Genomic DNA, 21832 nt, shown 5'->3' on the forward strand with positions numbered 1-21832 from the left:
CACACACACACACACACATATATATTTGTCTGTGTAAATCACAGTTATAAAATATTTGCAAGTGCAGAGTCGAACAATTCTCTTTTCACTGTGCTTTGTAATTCTCAAAGGTGGTTATTAATAGGTGTCAGAACAAGGATAACTTTTTAAGCTCACAATCCTTGCAGCAATGCCTTCTGGCCCTTGGTTGTTTAGGTCTGCTAATGTAACCACACTGGGAAAATGTTTTAAATGCGACAACGCTTCTAAATGCCATTTTCTCATCAAAATATTTTCCCTTATTTGGTCCACTGAGCTAATGCATTTATGTGACACCTACATTAACACTGCAGTCTCTTCACACCTTGACCCCTGCCTTGTAGTCACAGTACATTCCAGTATTGGAGGCTACAGGCCTCTGAAAACAATGCAGACAATTCGGTAAAAAGTAATACCTAGGTTTGATGGACTGTGTTGGCTGAACCAAGGTGGTTTCTGAACTGTGTTATATTAGGCAACAAGTGAGAAAATAAATTTCTTGAATCCGTATCTACATCTACATCTAATGGTACCCTGTGTTAGCCATTTCAGTCTGTGGGTAAAAGAAATTCCTGGGACCCATTGTTTAGCATCCTAATCTTACATGAGCTCCTGAGCACTGGATTTTATGTCCACAATCCGCAACTTGTAACTTCAGTATCCTAATTGAGCCAGAAAAATAACAATGGAAAACATGTGTCTAGAATTGAAATAGGATCAGATAGCAGATGTAATGAGAAATATAAGCCTTTCTCTTTTCTATTTACTTTGTGTTTGCTTTTTGTGTGAATGTATATTGGCATGGGGTGTTAGGATGCCCTCAGTTTGTTTGCTATAAGCAAAATGTCAATATTGCCTGAAGGAAGGAAAATGGAGAAGTGGAGAAACAGTTGGAGGTAGTAAGGAGAGAGAGAATGACGCTGGCAAACTCATCATCCCCCAGGTTTTTATAGTTTAGTATCTACTGTATCCCAGGGTGTTAGCAATACAAAGAAAAATAAGACATAGACACAGAGACCAAAGTCTTGGGTAAAAGAATGATTCGAGTAGGACAGAGAAAATTCGGAATGGGAGTATGGAGGGAATGGATAGCAGTCAAGATTGTGGAATCACACGCCAGTTCTTTGGTTGTAAATTGGCACACTGGCATCCTAGGACTGCATTGATGCCAGTGTGCCAATTTACAACCTAGCCAGACTTAGGGGCAAGATGTCAGGAGTTTAGAGGAGAAGAGTTTCACATAGGAGCAGGTGTTGGACCCTAGAACCATTGATTAAATTTGAACGTGGAGAGAGGGACTTCTAGGTTGAGAAAATTCTGAGTTGGGAAAGCGTTGGGCGTGTATGGAGAATGAAAACAGGTACTTTCAATCTCAACATTAGAAACCAAATTCGTAGATATTTAATTCAATGTGTATGTTGTAAGTCTAAAGAGTCAAGTGAGATTTTTTTCTTTTCCATATATTCTGCCAGAAAATTAAGATAAAGGGAACTGAGGTTGTTTAAAGAGTATTAAACTCTTAAAAATTTACGAACAATGAACATGATGAACCATCCACAAGACTTTATCAAGACATTTTCTGGAGAGTTGAACAGAAAAGTTTGAGCATATCCAACAGTCCCACCAAGGAGACCCTGGAATTTCCAACAGGAGGCAGGGCTGAAGGCAGAAATGGAATTGCTCTTTGGTCAGTAAAGAGCTATTTATTATACTGTGTTATAATATGCTGTGTTATTATACTGTGTTATACTATTTTCTTTTTTTTTTTTTTTTTTTTTTTTTAATTTATTTATTATTATTATACTTTAAGTTGTAGGGTACATGTGCATAACGTGCAGGTTTGTTACATATGTATACTTGTGCCATGTTGCTGTGCTGCACCCATCAACTCGTCATTTACATCAGGTATAACTCCCAATGCAATCCCTCCCCCCTCCCCCCTCCCCATGATAGGCCCCGGTGTGTGATGTTCCCCTTCCCGAGTCCAAGTGATCTCATTGTTCAGTTCCCACCTATGAGTGAGAACATGCGGTGTTTGGTTTTCTGTTCTTGTGATAGTTTGCTAAGAATGATGGATTCCAGCTGCATCCAAGTCCCTACAAAGGACTCAAACTCATCCTTTTTTATGGCTGCATAGTATTCCATGGTGTATATGTGCCACATTTTCTTAATCCAATCTGTCACTGATGGACATTTGGGTTGATTCCAAGTCTTTGCTATTGTGAATAGTGCTGCAATAAACATACGTGTGCATGTGTCTTTATACTATTTTCTTATACTGTGTTTGGAGAGAGACTTTCTGAACAGAAGGAGAATAATAAATTGAGAGCAAGTTTCCCATTGTAATGGAAAGGGATCTAGAAACAGCTGTGTTCTTAATCAGCCACTATCATCAGAGGAGACATCAGTGAGTTTTGTGGGTGTTAAAAAATGAGTCTTCGTATCCCAAAAAGTTACTGACCACTAGCAAAGGGCCTGGTAACTAGATACTCATAGAGCCATAAGTTGGTAGAGTTTTTCCAGTATCATCCAGGGAAGAAAGACGGTATGAATTTTTGGATTCCAGAAGAGGTACCATCTTTGAAGTATTAATCTTAGACCTCACCACGGTTAACACCATCAATTACTGCCATCAACAGACAACATGTTCTATGCTTAGGACTTTTTACATGCTATTTCATTTACTCTTCATGATGACCTTATGAATTATACCTATTATAGAAATGAGAAAGCTAAGGATATTTCCCAAGATCATACACTTGATGATGAAGCTGGATTTGAGTCAGGTCTTGCTGGGTTTCTATTATCTTGTGTGGAGTGCAAATAAAGAAATATTGCAGAAGGAAGTGCATTTTTGAAGGATGAGTATTCTGGGTACAAAGTGATATATCATTGTCCACTTAACTTGATACTTCTTTTTTTTTTTTTTTTTTTTGTTGAGTTGGAGGTGTTGCTCTGTTACCCAGACTGGAATGTAGTGATGTTATCATAGCTCACTGCAGCCTCGACCTCCTGGGTTCAAGCCATCCTCCTGCCTCAGCCTCTAGAGTAGCTGGGAGTATGGGTGAACCACCATGCCTGGCTAATTTTTATTATTTTTTGTAGAGACAGAGTCTTGCTATGTTGCCCAGGCTGGTCTTGAACTCCTGGTCTCAAATGGTACCCCCACCTTAGCCTGCCAAAGTGCTAAGATTACAAGCAGCTTGATGCTTTTTGAAGCAGGTTTTTATTTTTTTATTTTTTATTTTGAAAAGAAGCATAAATAAGAAACCTACTAAGACTCAGTCTTAGGTGGGTCAGAAAAAGAGTGGATTTGATTCTGAAAGAAGTATTATTGAAAACTCATTCAAGGGCGAGAAGAGAAGAATCAAAGCAGCAAGCTCTTAAACCAACTATATTAAAAACTTTCACTTCTGTTGATTGCTTTTTTACCTTGAACAGCTGACACGTCAGATTATGATAGTGTGCAAGCTTAGTCTGACTACATTTAAGAAATATTAACGCTGAATGTGTATCTAAGCTGTGTAGGAGTTTATAGGAGCTGGAGTTAAAAATACCAACTTTGAAATAAGACAGATCTGGATTCAGATTCTAGGTCAGCAGCTTACTATCTCTGTAGGCTTCAGTCTCTCGCCCAGAAATGGCAATATCAATCCTTAGTTCACAGGCTTGCTTTAAGGATTAAATAGGAAGATGCCTAGTCCACAGCAAGTGCTCACTAAATGTTGCTGCTGTGTCCTCTGTGCATTTTTCTTTTCTATTCTGTCATCATCATTCTCACTCTGTTACTTTCCATCCTATATTCTTTCCCTGGAACCTCCCACCCTTTCTCTCCCTATATCACCTGGGAATCTGAACAGTGCCCTTGTGATGCCTTTCACCCCAGTCTACAGGACAAACTGGAATATCCTGCCCAGTCCTTGGCAGTCTGTAGTGCAGGGGAACCTGGAAGGAACAGTGAGCCAGAAAGTCTCCCTGGAAATTGAATATTCTTGTGATGGCTGTGGGTCTCTTTTGCCGGATTCTCTGCTCTCCTGCTCATGATACTTGATTAATATTACAACCTAACTGGAGGAGAGAAGGAGGCCAGAGCAAACTTTGAAAATAAAACTTCTGTTGTTAGTTTCTGGCATTTCCTTCTAATTTCCTTTAATTTTTCTTTTTACATGATAGCCTCTGGCAACTGAGAAGGAGCAAGCAGTATCTTATTAGAAAAGTGAAAAGCATTCTTAGTTATTTCTTTAGAGAAAAAAATTTTTTTTAAATAAACAAAATCAATAATGAAATATGAACTGGGTATGGTGGTGTGCACCTGTAGTCCTAGCTGCTCAGGAGGCTGAAGTGGGAGGATCGTTTGAGCCTAGGGGTTTGAGACTACAGTGTGCTGTGATTGCGCTGGTGAATGGTCACTGCTCTTCAGCCTGGGCCACGGTGTAAGACTCTGTCTCTGAAAAACATAAACATAACAATGAAATATGGAGAGCTGTATCCCGGTGGGAGAGAATCTTTCCTTCTCGCCTGGAGACAGTCAATAAGATGGGCTGGTGGCAGGTTGGTAAAGCATGGATCCCAAGACAGACGAAAGGGAGTTTTCCAGGTACAGTTTCTGAGACAGGAGGCAGATTTTCTAAAGGCAAATTTAGAGATGAATGAACCAGGAAGAGAATACCAAGTGTTCCTAAAAGATAGTTTGCCCTGAAACACAAATCAGAGAAACTGGGTGCAGCAGGAGAAAATTCAGCATAAATGGTAATACTGTATATCCAAATCATATCTTTTGTTTTGTTTTGTTTTGTTTTTTTGAGACAGAGTTGCTCAGGCTGGAGTGCAATGGCGTGATCCCGCCTCATTGCAACCTCTGCCTCCCAGGCTCCAGTAATTCTCCTGTCTCAGCCTCCCAAGTAGCTGGGATTATACGTGCTTGCCACCACGCCCAGCTAATTTTTGTAGTTTTAGTAGAGATGGGGTTTCACCATGCTGGCCAGGCTGGTCTCGAACTCCTGACTTCAAGTGACCTGCCCTCCTTGACCTCCTGAAGTGCCGAGATTAGAGGTGTGAGCCACTGCGCCTGGCCAAAATTATGTCATTCTTTATGATTTCCTTTGACATAAACCCTGTCACTTACTAATCTCCTTTGAATCTGCTAAAACCTTGTGAAATTAATATTGTCTCTATTCTACAAATAAGAAAAGTAAAGCTCCTCGGGTTCAGCTGACTTGCACAAAGCTATGCAGTTAGATGATAGTGGAGGCTGTCACTAAACTTATTCTTAAGGAATGGTTTGGCTGGTAGATTTTGTTGCTTACAATTTCCCTTTTCTGCTCTGACTGGTACATATATGCACAATTATGCATTATACACATGTTTCCTAGCACTTCTCATGGGCAGAGAAACTAGTTACTTACACTCTAGGACTCATTGTCTCAAATATTACAGTTGTTTGCTTGCCATGGCCTGAAATGCTGACCAACGTGGTCCTAAACTGTGGAGAAACCAGGGTCTTACATCTGAATGCCATATAAGAAGCTGACATTTATCATGTGCTTACTGTGGGCCAGTCACAGTGTAGTGTAGTTTTAGGTACATTAACTCATTTAATCCTGCAGTAACCCAGGAGATGGGTATTGTCATCATCTCCATCTTCTGGGTAAGTAAAAGGAAGCATAGGCAGGTTAAATGCATTTTCCAAGCACTCACAGATAGCAGGTGGGGCTGGTGGCATTTAACAGCAGGAGTCTGATTCAGAGCATGCCATCTTCACATGCTTGGCTCTTTTTTATTAAACCTGGTGAATTTATTGGGCTAACTTGTTGGCATCCTTATCTTGAGAGGAAGGAGCTTAGGCAGCAGTGGTGTGAGCACATCAAAGCAGAGACAGACCAAGTAAATGGAGGGGGAATGTGGGCACGCTGGTCACAGGAGATGGATGGGTGTCAGGTGGGAAGAATAGGTGAATTTTTTTTTTTTTTTTTTTTTTTTTTTTTTTTTGAGACAGAGTCTGTCTCTGTCACCCAGGCTAGAGTGTAGTGGTGCAGAATGGGTGAATATTTTAAGGAGTGGCACAGATCAACAGATTTTAAATCAGTGCTTTTCAGTTTTTCCTAGGATCAGGATAAATATATATCTAATTTACTTTGTTTTTTTCACCTGATACACACTGGAGTTCCAGAGCATAAATCGAGGAAAGTCTGGTTGGAAGAAGGAGTAAGGGAATTCACTGGAAACTGTGACACAAAGACACTATTCTTGCTTTAAACATTTTTAGGGTGTCTTTGTGGGGCTTTGGAAATTATCAGGGGAGGCCGAAGGCCCCTCCACCCCACCCTTCTTTGGGGCCTACATGGTATCTACCTGTCAATACTATTCAATTTTTTTATTTCTTATAAAATATTCCTGGCTTTGTTAGAAGAATCTAGTTGTGTGTTGCATATTTTCAATAAAAAATTATTTACTTCCATTACCTATGAGTTTGTGGAAGCAGTCTACGACCTTCACAGTCTTCAGAAGCATGGAATGAAGCCCTTTGTATTATCTATGTAAGTCTTTAAATTTGGTATTTAGGTTAAATACAAAATATAGTTCCTAGCATTATTCCAAGGTCACTATTCACGATGGAAAAATGTTAAAAGCATAGAAGTAATGCATGAAAAATCCATTATTAAGAGCGGCACCCCCTTATCTACAATAGCAGTTACTTTAACACGATTTCCTTGCATTGTAGTGACATGCTATTGCCATCACCGCTAAAGCTCTGTTAATGTTTCCATTATATATCTCTATTCAGGGTTTCCACCAGTTTATAATTCACTGTATTTCTGGGCTAAACTTTGGTTTATGGTAATCTCAGTTTAAAAACTTCCCCGAAGAAATTAGAAACATATGAATGAAAATGTGCAGCCCATCCTGTTTCTTGTGCACAGGGGAGCAAAACACCTTCTCGTTTGGGGGATTTGAGTGGGAAATTGATTTTTGTCTTTTAATCAGTTGTGACCAGGATTATAATGCTATTAATGCAAAAGCATGCTGAACTAATTAAGAACCAGAGAACTGGAAAGGATCCTAGGAGGTCTCCAATAGGCAAGGTTATATCGGAACTTCCCAGACAAATGGGGTACAATGTCCAAAAAGCCCCGGGAAAGCCATTCCACAATTGTTATTGCTAACTTGTTCCATTGTTTAACAACCCCTACTGTCAGGAATTTTTTCCTTATGTTTAACTCAAATCCTTGCAGTTTAAGCCAATTTCCCGCTGCTTTTAGGGGAAATGACAAACAGGTATTTGACATTGTAGGAATAATAACTTTTTTTATTTTATATACGCCACTGTTGGATCCCTCAAAGGCTCAACCTTTCCAATAGAACACTTTTTTTTTTTCCTGGTTCCAGTTTTAAAAGCCTGAATCATTGTCTCTATTTTCTTAAGTACTGGAACCCCATAATAGGCCTTAGTTGAATAACTAGCATTAATCTGCCCTGCCTATTAATGCAGAAATATCTCATGATTTTCATATGACCAATTAAAGTGTTTCAGTCCTTTCTTGTTTTGGAAAATAAAATTATTTCACTTGAAATTGCACATGAACCCCAAATCATTCTCTGCCTCACTTGTAAGAAGAAGTTTGGCTCCAAAATGTGGAGATCTGACATGAATGTAAAGACCTGATTTGAACCTAGGTCTGTCTGCTTTCAAAGCCCTTCATCCCTGACCAGTGATGGTGGCATCCCAGTTTCTGTGTAAGAAGGATTAAGGGACAGAATATGCTTGGCAAGGAGGACATAGAGACTTGTCTTAGAGATGCATTTGCTTGGTAAGTATATGGATTTTATATAGATGATTTTCTTACACGAGATTGGGAAAAAAATTGAAATTATAGGATGAAGGTAAAATGAGAGTTTCAGGGGAAGCTAAAAATCTACAAATTTCTTTCAGTGCCAGCAAAGCCTTTACCCTGCAAACCTAAAAATGATCTAGTGCCTCTAAAATGCTCAGAGGTGATAGTGATGAGTTGGCAGATAAGCGTTCCTAAGGCACAGAGAGGTTCAGAATCTTGCCCAAGGTTACAAAGCTAGTAAATGGTGCAGCCGGAATTTAAACTTGGGCAGTGTGACTCAGTAGTCTGCATTCTTCACTGCTCTGCTGTGCTGCCTCCCCATGATAGGCACACAGATAATAGAGGGCAAGTCAAGCCAGTGCCAGCCTCACAGTAGCTCAAAGGTATGGGGCATTTAAGTGTTACATCATGAGAGATGAGCTATTAGGATAGAAATCCAACGTGGTCCCATATCAGGAAAGAGAATGCTTTATTACAGATCAAGATGGAAAGCAGTCAAAAGATTAACCATGAAATGCAACAATGTGGAAGTACAGAATACACAAAGGGGCATTGAGAGAGGAATGTTCTTGGAAGAGAGGAACATTGTTGGATAAAATGTTGGCTTGGGAACTGATCAGATGACATGGCACCTTTGACATATTAACTTTTTAATGGCTTCCCTGCTTGGCTCAACTTGGGTAGAATATATTTTTAAAGCAGAAGGGCTGATATGTGCATCTGGGTCCATCCAAAGAGAAGTCTTTAGCGTCTGGGCCACCTGGCTCGGCTCTTGGCCAGAATGTTCATCTTATTATTAAGGATATATGTGGGGCTTATTGAATGTATGATCTCAAGTTCAGAAAGTCAAGACAAAAACTGATCAACACAGGCTGAGATGAAGGATTGAATTTTCCAAGACCGTGTTCTATAAGAAAATGTGAATACTGGTTAACATAAAAAAATTTAACAAGTCAGCTGATGTATTGAAGCAGGACAAAGAGGTCAATAAGCAGCAGGAACTATCATAAAGCAAGTAGGGTATTTAGTTTAAACCTAGAAGGAGCCATTAATAGGGAGAGATTGCTAGGGGGAGATAAGGAAAATGGAAGATATTGGATAAAATAAAAATATAAAAATACAATTTGGAATGTACACTTGATAAAGGCCCAAATGAGGACTCAAACTGGTTCAAGAAAATTCTCCCTCTCCTCCAAAGACAACTGGAGGAGGAGTTGGCAAGCCATCTTCAAATATTAAAAGGGCAGCCACATTGAAGAGTAGTTGTCCAGTATTTGATGTTGCCTGTGTGGCATCACAGTAGAGGCTCTAAACTGCATGACTGGGGCTAGTGATGGGCTGTGATGCTAGTAATTGGTTAGTAATCTATTGGTCATCCTACGATAATGCCTCCCTCATTTCCTTACTTGACTTGCTTTTCTGGACTGAGAGAATGAGGTGCAGTGAAAACTACTTCAAGTCAGGAGTTTTTTTTTCTTTTATGGTAACTAACTTTCACTAATGTCGTATTAATGTCATAATTACCCGTATGACTGGCGTAGGAGATGGGATAGGGCCTAATAAGATGTCAGTGGTGTGAAATGCTGGGTAGGAAAGCAGATTTCTTCCTGAGTGCCAAGTGTTGAGGGCTATGATGTATGCAGTGCTGTCAGGGTTGCAGGTGACAAAGAAAAACCTAGGACAAGTTAAATGTAACATTTATGTAATATTTGCAGGAAAGAAGTTTCAGAGCTGGACAGCGTTTAAAACAGGATTTTGAGTGCTGGGGGTTCAGAATGCACCCACCTTAGTGAGTATATTAGTTGGTTTTCACACTGCTATAAAGATACTACCTGAGACTGAGTAATTTATGAAGAAAAGAGGTTTAATTGACTCACAGTTCCATATGGCAGCGGTGGCCTCAGGAAACTTACAATCATAGTGGAAGGCAAAGGGGGAAGAAAAGCATGTCTTACTATAGTGATGCAAGAGAGAGAGAGGGAGCTAAGGGGGGAACTTCCAAACACTTTTAAACCATCAGATCTGGTGAGATCTCACTCACTATCAGGAGAACAGCACAGGGAAAACCGCCCCCACAATCCAGTCACCTCCCACCAGGTCCCTCCCTTGACACGTGAGTATTACAATTCGAGATGAGATTTGGGTGGGGTCACAGAGCCAAACCATATCAGTGAGCTATATTTATAACCAGAAAAACAGGAAATAATGCACAGAGATTACCTGATTGGTACAGTCCCCTGTTTGCCTTATTTGGGCATAATTTGTCAGTTTTCAGCCTGGGATTGGCTGACGGTTTTGCTGCTATGATTTGACCAGACTCAGTTGCTTGGTTACAAAGATGTAATCCCAGGTTAAGTTATATCTTGTTTATGCATGGAGCTAGTGTACAGTTCACCATGTGCTGAGACTGCTTAGGGCCAAGCTTTATTACTAAAGTACGGAAGCCAGTTTAGGTCAAATATATCTGCTGGGGAGGTGCTTGGTTGCTGCTGGGTTGGAAAAGTTGGTCCTGGATTATCTGGAAAGACTCTTAAAGGCCCTACTGCAGCAGAAACACTACTTTCTGTGCAAAGAAGAGCTCTTTTTCCCATGCAACCAACATATGTAAAATTTTTCGAATAAAAGTTATCTAGGGAATATTGTTTTCTTTAAGTCTATGAGCTTCCTTGGGAATTAAGGGTTTATTGCAGTTGGAAACCTGCAAACAGGTTAAGCACTATCTGTAGGAATAGATGAAGAATCATTAACTAGTTCCATTGCGAATATGAAAAGCATGCAGGATGATTCGTGATAGCCAAACCATCTGAGATGGGTGGTTTTCCTTCCTCTTGCCTGACGGTTTTCATTCCTTTTGCATTGCCATGTACACCACTATGATCAAGGAGTCCTTCCTTAGGTCTAATTTTAATTCATTCTGAGATCTTTTAAGCCAAATTTTGTTTGCTCCCTTTCTGCTCTTGCTGCCTTGCCAATACAAATAATTTCTATTTGTTTGTAACTATTGCTGATGTTTTATTGCTATCATGTCTGCAGCGGTTTATTTGGAAGAATGCCATTCATTCTTTAAAAATCAAAGCTAGTATGCACATTATTGAAGAGTCAAAATTGTTCTATGTTTGTGGAGCCACTCCTACTCCCACCTTTCCTCTTCCCCTCCCCTAAAGCACCCACTTTCTCGGTTCTTCTGATTATTTTGACATCTTTCCATATCTCTAACTGGCAGACTTGGTATATCTACATCTTGATATTTCTTTTTTTTTTCTTTTTTCTTTTTTCTTTTTTTTTTTTTTTTTTGAGACGGAGTCTCGCTCTGTCGCCCAGGCTGGAGTACAGTGGCGGGATCTCAGCTCACTGCAAGCTCCGCCTCCCGGGTTTACGCCATTCTCCTGCCTCAGCCTCCCGAGTAGCTGGGACTACAGGTGCCCGCCACATCGCCCGGCTAGTTTTTTGTATTTTTTAGTAGAGACGGGGTTTCACCGGGTTAGCCAGGATGGTCTCGATCTCCTGACCTCGTGATCCACCCGTCTCGGCCTCCCAAAGTGCTGGGATTACAGGCTTGAGCCACCGCGCCCGGCCGATATTTCATTTTTTTTTAAAGACAGAGTCTTGTTCTGTCACTGAGGCTGGAGTGCAGTGATGTGATCTCAGCTCACTGGAACCTCCGCCTCCTGGGTTCAAGTGATTCTCCCACCTCAGTCTCCCAAGTAGCTGGAATTATAGGTGTGTGCCACCATGCCTGGTTAATTTTTGTATTTTTAGTGGAGACAGGGTTTTGCCATGTTACCCAGGCTGGTCTTGAACTCCTGAGCTCATGCAGTCTGTCTGCCTGGCTCTCCTAAGGTGCTACAATTACAGGTGTGAGCCACCACACCCAGACTGATTATTCAGTTTTAAGCTCATCCACATCTTTCATATATCTTCACATATAGTTATTTTATAATTTTGGTTAGATCAATATTCCAAGTTTACATCACTGAGACCATACAAACAGTGTTTTCAGGATGTCCAAATACACCACCTATTCCATCCATTTGTCTTTGCCCCTGGACCTGCCTCCATCTGGTCTGGTTGCCATCTCCACCTGAGGCTCAGCTGTCATACTGGGATCTCTTTGTATTGTGACTTGGAAATTATCTTTACTCCTCTCCTATGTCAGATCTTGTTTCTTCTCTGTATTAGTCCATTTTCTTTTCTTTTTTTTTGGTTTTCTTTTTTCTTTTTATTATACTTTAATTTCTAGGGTTCATGTGCACAATGTGCAGGTTTGTTACATATGTATACATGTGCCATGTTGGGGTGCTGCACCCATTAACTTGTCATTTACATTAGGTATATCTCCTAATGCTATCCCTCCCCCTCCCCCCACCATGACAGGCCCCAGTGTGTGATGTTCCCCACCGTGTGTGTAAGTGATCTCATTGTTCAATTCCCACCTATGAGTGAGAACATGTGGTGTTCGGTTTTCTGTCCTTGCAATAGTTTGCTCCGAATGATGGTTTCCAGCTTCATTCATGTCCCTACAAAGGACATAAACTCATCCTTTTTTATGGCTGCATAGTATCCCATGGTGTATATGTGCCACATTTTCTTAATCCAGTCTGTCACTGATGGACATTTGGGTTGTTTCCAAGTCTTTGCTATTGTGAATAGTGCCGCAATAAACATACATGTGCATGTGTTTTTATAGCAGCATGACTTATAATCCTTTGGGTATATCCTCAGTAATGGGATGGCTGGGTCAAATGGTATTTCTAGTTCTAGATCCTTGAGGAATCGCCACACTGTCTTCCACAATGGTTGAACTAGTTTACAGTCCCACCAGCAGTGTAAAAGTGTTCCTATTTCTCCACATCTTCTCCAGCACCTGTTGTTTCCTGTGTATTAGTCCATTTTCATACTGCTATAAACAACTGCCTGAGACTGGGTAATTTATAAAGGAAAGAGATTTAATTGACTCACAGTGCAGCATGGCTGGGGAGGCCTCGGAAAGCTTACAATCGTGGTGGAAGGCAAAGGGAAAGCAAGACACCTCCTTCACAAGGCGGCTGGAAGGAGAAGTGCCAAGTTAAGGTGGGGAGAGCCCTTTATAAAGCCATCAGATCTTGTGAGAAGTCCCTAACTATCACAAGAACACCATGGGGGAAAAGTCCCCATAATTCAGTTGCCTCCACCTGGTCTCTCCCTTGACACCTGGGTACTATGGGGATTACAATTCAAGATGAGATTTGGGTGGGGACACAAAGCCTAACCATAACACTCTTCTCTATCTTCCCTTTCTTGGTTTACTACCTCATTTTGGTGGTGCACATCCTCTAGTAGCTTCCTGAGTTCCTGAGCAAGGTAAGAGGGAAGACATTTTGAGTTCTACCATGTCTGACAATGCTATATTCATTCTTGTATTTATTTGTTAAATTTGATGAGACATAGAATTTTAGGATTTTTTTTTTCTCTCCAGGGTTGAATACATTATTTTATTGGTTTCTAGCTTCTAGTCCAAAGCCTTCTGTTTCTGATTCTTAATACATGACCCATAATCTGCCATCCCCAGATGGTAGGCTCTCACCTTTGTCCCCACCATTCTGAATTTTCATGATGATGTGCTGGAATGTGGGTCTGTTTTTATCTTTTATGCTTGGCAATCAATGGGCCCTTTCTATCTGAAACCAATGACCTTTTATTCTAAGAAAATCTCTAGAATTATTTCATTGATGATCTTGTCTCTTCTAATTTCTGTTTGCTCATTCCGAAACTCATGTTTTTCAGATATTGAAGGTCCTATATTGGTCTTGTACATCCACATATCTTTTCCATTTCTATTTCTTTGTCTCTCCCTTTCTCCTTAAGATTTTGTTTTTGTCTTTAATTTCTAACCCTTCTGTTGAATATCGTCCTCCCTGGTATCATGCTTTCAATGCCTAAAATACTTTTAGTTTTAGTTTGTTTTCTGAAATCTTTAAAACATCATATCCTCTTTTTGCTCATTGTTATGTTACTTTCTCTTTTTTTTGTGGGAATATGAATGAGTTTATTTGACTATTTCTGTCCTTCCAAGTTGCCTTTTCTTTTGTGTGTTGTCATCTCTATCTTTCATGCTAGAGACTTTCCCAGTGTTGCAATTTTCCTTTTTTTTTTTTTAAAGTATTTAAAAGAGTGAGATTCTAAAAGCTTATTGGAGCTTGCCTATTGGGAAGTAAAGTTTTGGGTGATGTGACTGGGCCACTTAGTTGGGGAAGGTATCACATTAGGATTTTTCAGTCTTTCCTTTTGGGAGACTGTGGTATCCTGTGGAAAAAATGTCTTTTAATCTGTTTCCTAGAGGTGAAGCTGCCAGAATTCTGGAGCCACAAGGGAGACATCTGGGGAGAGAGAGGTCGGGAGAGGTCAGGGAAAATTGGGGTATGAAAGGTGGGAGCTGTGGGTTCCACAGCAGCCAAGCCAATATTCGCATCCACTGGTTTCTGTATGACCCCACTCAAATAAGACTGGTGTTCCATGCTCAAATACATTTGGTGTTCACCCAGCCCAAATACTTTTTCAACTCTTTTCTAAGACTGAATCTATGATTTTTTTTTTTTTTTTTTTTTTTGCCTGGTGGATGAGGAGCAGTTTGCCCTGATATGCAGAAAGGGAGAGGCATTTGGCTTTTTGAGTTCTTTTTAAACACACTTTTATTTAATCCTACTTGTTTTAGCATCTCTTGTTCACATACATTTCCAGAGTTATATGATAGCACTAATTGTTGAGCCTTTTGGGATGTGCCACCAGTTTTTTGCTTTTCCCCATGCTGTATGAGGATTCTGTTTTCTTCCGGTAGGTAAGCCATTTTCATTTTTCAATCTGCCTTTTAGCTTTGAAAAATTTGCTTCTAATGTATCATCTTCAGTTCTTCCTGTTCTTGTGGATTTTAAAAAGTCTACAAGGATTCTTTACAAATTTTATTCATTGTCTATTAATGGGAACTGATGCATGTATTAAGTCTAGCATCTTTACCCTGAAGTGCTTTGCAGTTTACTCACTTTTCCTTGGGTAGTGAGGCCAGAAGTTAGAAGATATGAGAGAGAAACAGCATTCAACCCCAACCTTTAGTATCTCATCATTTAAGGAATTGAAGGTGTGTTGTAAAGAGGTTGAATGAGCCAGTATTGTCCTTAAATTTAGGGAAAACATGGTTGTCACCAATTTTTTAGTGGAAGGTTTCCCTAGAAGTGTTGAGTTTTCCTGTGTATAAAAAAGCCCATTAGGAGGAATGACAGCAGCGAGATGGGGTGACATAGGAAATCTCAGTTTCCACTCTCACCACAGAAAGTTCAACTATTATAGCAACTACCCATAAACTACAACATTCTTTTGAAAACTGTAACACCTAGAAACAGCCGAAGACACCCACATGGTATGTAGAACTGAATTAAATCTGAATTTGAATGTTAAAAAGAACAGTGTTACTCCAACTGTGCTTCTCCAAGTTGGCACAATGCCAGATGAAGAAATTCTCCTTCAGCTCAAAGTTTCTTCATGGGGAAAACAGAGCTTGAGGCAGTCATCCAGCTTCCCTAGCATCCTAAGACACTTCCCAGGAAGCCCATTGCAGACTAACTTCAGGTAAACACTAGGGGAAAGGGCATGACTTGACCACCCAGGGGGTCAAGTAGAAACAAAAACAATGACCAGTGTGTGGATCTTGGTGGTACTACTGTGTTGCTGCCAAATTCAATGCTTGATTCGGGATATCAACCTAAATGCTTTTGCCTCTGGCGGAGCTACACCCAACCCAGTGGAGCAGCCACATAAATCTGTGTATGCTAGGCCACTAAGGCATTCACAGTCATCACTGATGTTGACTATAGCTGAAGAAACTTCATGGAGACTACACTACTGCACCCACCTGCCACCAAAGCCATGTCACCCTACTCAATTGACATCCTAAGAGACATCTGCAGCCAAAACCTTTCCATATGACAGCTACTTATTAAATTGGAAGAGGTGAGGTGAACATTCAGCTAGGTGCACAATTATCAATGCAGGGACACAAGAAATATGAAAAAGTAAGGAAACATAATACCATTAAGGAAACACAATAACTCTCCAGTAACTATCTCCAAAGAAAGGCACATTTATGATTTGCCTGCAAAAGAATTCGGAATAATAATCGTAAGGAAACTTAGTGAGTTACAAAAGAATGCAGACAAACAATTCAACAAAATCGGGAAAGCAATTTATGATCTAAATGAGAAGTTCAACAAAGATAATGATATCATTAAAAAAAAAAAAACAAACAGAAGTCTTGGAGTTGAACACTTCAATAAAAAAATTAAAAAAATACAATTTAAAGCTTCAAAAGAAGATGAATTTAAGTGGAAAAAAGAATTTCTGAACTTGAAGATAGGTCTGTGGAAATAACCCAGTCAGAGGAATAAAAAGAAAAAAGAATGATAAAGGGCAAAGAACACCTACAAGACTTATGAGAGATATGATTAAGCAAACAAATATTCACATTAAGAAAATTTCAGAGGGAGAAGAGATGGAGAATGGCACAGAAAAGTTATTTGACAAAATAACATCTGAAAACCTCCCAAGTCATGGGAGAGATATAGATATCTAGATCCATGAAACACAAAAAACCCCAATTATATCAGCCCAAAGTAGTTCTTTTTGAGGCACATTGCAATCAAACTGTCAATAGTCAAAGGCAAAGTATTCTAACAGCAGCAAAAGAAAAACATCAAGTCACATAGAAGAGAATCCTCATTAGACTATCAGCATATTTCTCAGCAGAAAGAGAATGGAAGAGCTTTCTGAAGAAAGCTCAGAAGAGAATGGGCTGATATATTCACAGTAATTAAAGAAAAAAAAAAAAACCCTGCCATCTAAGAATACTACACCCAGAAAATCCTTCAGAAATGAAATAGAAATAAAGTATTTTCCAGACAAGCAAACAGGGATGGAATTCACCACCACTAGACTGGTTTTACAAGAAATGCTTAAAGAAACTACACAAATACATGGAAGTTAAACAACATACAAACAACATACTCCTGAACAACAAATGAGTTAATGAAAAAATTAAAAAGAAAAATTTGTTGAGACAAATGTTGAGACATAACATCTCCAAACTTATGTGGCACAGCCCACACAGCAAAAGCAGTTCTAAAAGGAAAATTGACAGGCAGTGAATGCCTACATCAAAAAATTAGAAGGGTCTCAAATAAGCAATGAAACATTGCACCTCAGGAGTTAGAAAAACAGAACAAATGAAAAACAAAAATAGAAAGAGAAATAATAATCATCAATGCAGAAATAAACAAGTGGAGACAAAAAATATAAAATGATGTAAATATATAAAACAATATAAATACAAAATAAAGAGTTTGTTTCTTGAAAAGATTAACAAAATTGATAAACTTTCAGCTAAATTAAGAAAAAAGAGAGATGATTCAAAAAATAAAATCAGAGGTGAAAAAGGAGACATTATAACTGATATGACAGAAATGCAAATGATCATATGAGGCCATTATGAACAACTATTTGCCAATAAACTGGAAAACCTGGAAGTAATGGATAAACTCCTGAACACAGGAAACCTACCAAAATTGAATCATGAAGAAATAGAAAATCTGAACAGACCAATAAAAAGTAACAGGGTTAATCAGTAAAAGAAAGAAAAAGTCTCCCATTAAAGAAAAGTCCGGGATCTGATTGCTCTACAGCTGAATTCTACCAACTAGTTAAGGAAGAAAGAATTAATACCAATCCTTTGCAAATTATTTCAAAAAAATTGAAGAGGAGGGAATTCTTCCAAATTCATTCTATGAAGCTAGCATTTACCCTGAGACCACAACTAGACAAGGACATAACAATAACAACAACAAACTACAGATCAGTATTCCTGACTAAAACAGATGTAAAAATTCTCAACAAAATAATTACTAACTGAATTCAATAGTACATTAAAAATATTATTCACCATGATCAAGCTGGTTTCATCCCAGAAATGCAAGGATGGTTCAACATATGCAAATCAATAAACATGATACATCACATTAACAGAATCAAGAACACAAATTATATGATCTAGTCAATAGCTGCAGAAGATGCATTTGATAAAATTAAACATCCATTCACAATAAAAGCCTCCCAAAAATTAGGTATAGCAGAAATTTACCTAAGCACAGTAAAGGCTATATATGACAAAGAAAGCTTTTTCTCTAAGACCTGAAAGAACACAAAGACACCTACTTTCACCACTTTAATTATACACAGTACTGGAAGTTTTAGCCAAAGCAATTAGAAGAGAGAAAAAATAAAGGGCTTCCCAATTAGAAAGGGGGAAGTCAAATTGTCCCTGTTTGCAAATGATGTGATCTTATGTGCCAAAAACCCTAAGAACTTCACCAAGAAACCCAAGTTAGAACTAATAAATAAATTAAGTAAAGTTGGAGGATAAAAAATAAACCTACAAAAATCAACAGCATTTCTATATACTAATAACAAAGTATCTGAAAAAGAAAGCAATCCCATTTACAATAGCTATTAAAATACCTAGGAAAAAATTTATCTAAGGAGGTGAAAGATCACTACAAGCAAAGAAAACTATACATTTTTGATGAAAGCTATTAAAAAGGAAACAAATAAATGGAAAGATATTTCATTTTCCTAGATTGGAAGAATAAATACCCTGAAGATGTTCATACTTCCCAAAGCAGTAGTACAGATTCATTGCAATTACTATCAAAATACCAATAATGTCCAAGCATGGTGACTTGCCCCATAATCCAAGCCTTTTGAAAGGCCAAGGCAGGGAGGATTGGTTGAGCCCAGGAGTTTGAGACCACGTGAGGCAACAGACAGAGAGCCCATCTCTAAAAAACAAAACAAAACAAAAATAATTAGTCCCAGCTACTGTAGTCCCACCTACTTGGGAGACTGAGGTGGGAGGTTTGCTTGAGCCCAGGAGTTCCAGGCTACAGTGGGATAGAATTGCACCACTGCACTACAGCCTAGGTGACAGAGCAAGATCCCATCTCAAAACAAACAAATAATCACAAAACAAAATACCAATGACATTCTTCAGATAAGCAGATAAAACATTCCTAAAATTTGTATAGAATCAAAAAAGATCTTCAATATAGATATAGCAACCTGGAGGTGAAGAACAAAGCTGGAGGCATCACACTACCTTACTTTAAAAAATATAATACAAAGCTATATTAACCAAAACAACATGGTATTGGCATAAAAATAGACACATAGGTCAATGGAACAGAACAGAGAACACAGCCAAGTGATTTTCAAGGAAGGCACCAACAACACACTTTGGGGAAAGGACAGTCTCTAATAAATAGTGCTAGGAAACCTACATATCTACATGAAGAAGAATAAAACTAGACTCTGTTTCTCATATTAAAAAATCACATCAAAATAGGTTAAAGAAGCAGGGTGCAGTGGCTCATGCCTGTAACCCCAGAACTTTGGGAGGCTGAGGTGGGTGGATCACTTGAGGTCAGGAATTCAAGACCAGCCTGGCCATCATGGCAAAATCCCATCTCTACTAAAAATACAAAAACTAGCCAGGTGTGGTGGCAGGTGTCTGTAATCTCAGCTAATGGGGAGGCTGAGGCAGGAGAATCACTTGAACCCAGGAGGCAGAGGTTGCAGTGAGCCGAGTTTACTCCACTGAACTCCAGCCTGGGTGACAGAGTGAGACTCTTTCCCCAACCCCTCCAAAAAAAAAAAAAAAAAAAAGACTTAAATATAAGACCTGAAACTACAAAACTACTATATGTAGAAAAGAACACAGGGGAAATGCTTAATGACATTTTGTCTGGGCAAAGTTTTTTCTGGATAAGAACTCGAAAGTACAGACAATAAAAGCAAAACAGACAAATGGGGTCACATCACACTAAAAGGTTTCTGCACAGCAAAGAAAACAACAGAGTGAAGGGACAACCTTCAGAATGTGAGAAAATATTTGCAAACTATGCACCTGGCAAGAGGTTTATATCAAAAACATAAAAGGAACTCAAACTACTCAATAGCAAAAAACCAAATAATTTGATTTAAAAATGGGCAAAAGACTTAAACAGCTATTTCTCAAAAGAAGACATACAAAGAAAAACAAATAGCCAACAGGCATATGAAAAAAATGTTCAAATGACTAATCATCAGGGAAATACAAATAAAAACCACAGTGAGATGTCGCTTTACCCCAAATAGGAAGGTTATTATCAAGAAGACAAAAACCTAACAAATGCTGGCAAGGATGTGGAAAAATGGGAACCCTATATACTGTTGGTGGAAATGTAAATTAATGCAGCAATCATAATGAAAAATAATGCGGAAATTTTACAAAAAATTAAAAGTAGAACTTCTATATGATCCAGTAATCCCACTACTGGATATTTATCCAAAGAAAATGAAATCTGTGTGTTAAAGAGATGCCTGCACTCCCATGTTTATTGCAGCACTATCTGCAATAGCAAAGATATAGAGTCAACCTAAGTGTCCATCAATAGGTGACTGGATGAAGAAAATGTGGCATATATACACAATGAAATACTATTCTGCCATAAAAAGAATGAAATTCTATCATTTGCAGCAAATCGGGTATATGTGGAGGGTATTTAAACTGAAATAAACCACACACAGAAAGACTAATAATACATGGTCGAATTCATATCTGGGGTCTATAAGGATGCTCTGATCTTGGATCAAATGTGTCCTGAATGGGGGAGGGGAGGGGATGGGCCAGTTTATTGACATTTGTTGAGTTCCAAGTTGTTCTATTTTCTGGGAATGCAGCAGTGAGCAATGCAGCAGTAAACTCTGCACTCCTAGAGCCTACATCCAAAGGTTCTTTAGTCACATGGAAACTACTGTAAAAATGTCTTCCCTATGCTTCTAGAAACATCTTACAACAATAGCATTTGTCACACCAAACCACAGAGAACCCTGGCATGCAACTGTGAACAGCAGCCCCTGTCTCCGGTATTCCATTTAGGTGAAATTTCATGCTCACCCATTGGAAGCCATATTGTTTCCATGTTTCTCCAATTTCTTTTATTAGATGCTGACTTTGAGCATCAGCTTCTAACATGGCCTAGGGAAGGGAAATGGGTACACGTAGCCTGTTACCAGTCTGCAAGGGAAGTATCCCATCTGGACAGCTCTCCAAGCTAATGCCCACCATCGCCTTCCTCACCAAGGAGCCTTGTAGACAACTTACTTATTGGCTGGCCTGTATATCCTGCAAAGTAATTGTCATAAAGCAAACCTTTCAGAGAAGAAGTACATACCCTCTAAGGAAGAAATGGTCCTTGGATTTGGGCTGGCAACTTGTGAACAAGGTAACATCACTTCCATATGTCTCCTGCAAAGCCCACAGAAACTCATGCTGCTCACATCAGGACTCTGGATATTATATGATTTGCTGCTCAGTGGGAAGACATTTAAAATTCCTGAAGGAAAGTACTTGGCATCAATAATCTCAAGTGTGTGCTACGCGTTAGGATGGAGAGCAGAGAGCTGTTTTGCTCAGGGCTCTTCTCATATGGTGTGTTCTGTGTGGCTGTGCAGCTGCTGTCCTGCATTTTCTGCAGCTGTGAAGAACAAGAGACCCAGGGTGGTGGGAAGAAGGTGGGAAACTGGCACACTGAGTATACCCAGTGTCAGGAGCCATTTGCTCTTGGATATCTTCGCAGTTTGTTCCATGATTGAACACCACACATGAGGCCACAGTCAGTGTTAATCTATTTTGTGGAAGTGCATCAGCACTACCTGTGGCTTTGAGGCTTGGGCCTCTTCCCATATCCAAGGATGGGCTGTGCCTGTGCCTACCTTTGTGTCTCCAGGCAGATGCTATAAATGCATGTTCATGTATTGTCTGCATCACTAGGGGAGTCCTAGTACCCCATGTTGAACAGTTGAAGATCTTACCCCACAGTATCCGGTCAGGGAAGGAGCAGAAACTAGAATATGAGAAGTGATAA

The sequence above is a fragment of the Macaca mulatta genome, chromosome 7 (assembly GCF_049350105.2).
Source record: "Macaca mulatta isolate MMU2019108-1 chromosome 7, T2T-MMU8v2.0, whole genome shotgun sequence".
Lineage (NCBI taxonomy): Eukaryota > Metazoa > Chordata > Mammalia > Primates > Cercopithecidae > Macaca > Macaca mulatta.